The sequence below is a fragment of the Diabrotica undecimpunctata genome, unplaced genomic scaffold (assembly GCF_040954645.1).
Source record: "Diabrotica undecimpunctata isolate CICGRU unplaced genomic scaffold, icDiaUnde3 ctg00000689.1, whole genome shotgun sequence".
Classification (NCBI taxonomy): domain Eukaryota; kingdom Metazoa; phylum Arthropoda; class Insecta; order Coleoptera; family Chrysomelidae; genus Diabrotica; species Diabrotica undecimpunctata.
The window spans coordinates 61,004-63,170 of record NW_027311960.1 but is presented as its reverse complement, the minus strand read 5'-3'; positions in this window follow the sequence as shown (position 1 = coordinate 63,170).

Below are 2,167 nucleotides of genomic sequence, written 5' to 3'. Positions count from 1 at the left end.
TTCACGAAATTTGCAAGACATGTAGACCTACAATTGGAATTTTTTCTCACGAACCGTAAGACGTAGAAAAAATCTGGGAACTTGAGAAGAACAAGTAGCAAATTTTAGGTAAGAAATGTGCACCGGTTTGACTCTAGGACCGGAATTGACGCCAATATATCCGATTAAAGGATGTTTAAATGATGAACAAATATTACAAAAAATTATAGTTTTTTCCATTTTGCGGCCAAACAGTGCATTTTCTCATAGGGGTATGTATATCTTTTTTGAATCAGTACGTCAGGCTTAATCGAAATAAATTAAATTTGAAACGAAATACAAAGTTTTTATTTTCACGAAATTTGCAAGACATGTAGACCTCCAATTGGAATTTTTTCTCACGAACCGTAAGACGTAGAAAAAATCTGAGAACTTGAGAAGAACAAGTAGCAAATTTTATGTAGGAAATGTGCACCGGTTTGACTCTAGGACCGAAATTGACACCAATATGCCCGATTATTGAATTTTGAAAAAAATCCAAGGGTACCCCCTTTAAACATTTTTGGGCAAATTCCAATTTTAGGAAATTGTTTTTTTAATGTTAATATATACACTAGGTCTAACTTATTCCAAATATGTGTTTTTTTTCTATCCCCTACCCACAGTTTGGCAAAAATAATGGAAAAATCGAATTAAAAATTTTCAGTTTTTTCCATTTTCCGGCCAAACGGTGCATTTTCTCATAGGGGTATGTATATCTTTTTTGAATCAGTACGTCAGGCTTAATCGAAATAAATTAAATTTGGAACGAAATACAAAGTTTTTATTTTCACGAAATTTGCAAGACATGTAGACCTCCAATTGGAAATTTTTCTCACGAACCGTAAGACGTAGAAAAAATCTGAGAACTTGAGAAGAACAAGTAGCAAATTTTATGTAAGAAATGTGCACCGTTTTGACTCTAGGACCGGAATTGACGCCAATATATCCGATTAAAGGATGTTTAAATGATGAACAAATATTACAAAAAATTATAATTTTTTCCATTTTCCGGCCAAACGGTGCATTTTCTCATAGGGGTATGTATATCTTTTTTGAATCAGTACGTCAGGCTTAATCGAAATAAATTAAACTTGGAACGAAATACAAAGTTTTTATTTTCACGAAATTTGCAAGACATGTAGACCTCCAATTGGAATTTTTTCTCACGAACCGTAAGACGTAGAAAAAATCTGAGAACTTGAGAAGAATAAGTAGCAAATTTTATGTAGGAAAAGTGCACCGGTTTGACTCTAGGACCGAAATTGACACCAATATGCCCGATTATTGAATTTTGAAAAAAATCCAAGGGTACCCCCTTTAAACATTTTTGGGCAAATTCCAATTTTAGGAAATTGTTTTTTTAATGTTAATATATACACTAGGTATAACTTATTCCAAATATGTGTTTTTTTTCTATCCCCTACCCACAGTTTGGCAAAAATAATGGAAAAATCGAAATAAAATTTTTCAATTTTTTCCGTTTTCCGGCCAAACGGTGCATTTTCTCATAAGGGTATGTATATCTTTTTTGAATCAGTACGTCAGGCTTAATCGAAATAAATTAAATTTGGAACGAAATACAAAGTTTTTATTTTCACGAAATTTGCAAGACATGTAGACCTACAATTGGAATTTTTTCTCAAGAACCGTAAGACGTAGAAAAAATCTGGGAACTTGAGAAGAACAAGTAGCAAATTTTATGTAAGAAATGTGCACCGGTTTGACTCTAGGACCGGAATTGACGCCAATATATCCGATTAAAGGATGTTTAAATGATGAACAAATATTACAAAAAATTATAGTTTTTTCCATTTTGCGGCCAAACGGTGCATTTTCTCATAGAGGTATGTATATCTTTTTTGAATCAGTACGTCAGGCTTAATCGAAATAAATTAAACTTGGAACAAAATACAAAGTTTTTATTTTCACGAAATTTGCAAGACATGTAGACCTCCAATTGGAATTTTTTCTCCCGAACCGTAAGACGTAGAACAAATCTGAGAACTTGAGAAGAATAAGTAGCAAATTTTATGTAGGAAAAGTGCACCGGTTTGACTCTAGGACCGAAATTGACACCAATATGCCCGATTATTGAATTTTGAAAAAAATCCAAGGGTACCCCCTTTAAACATTTTTGGGCAAATTC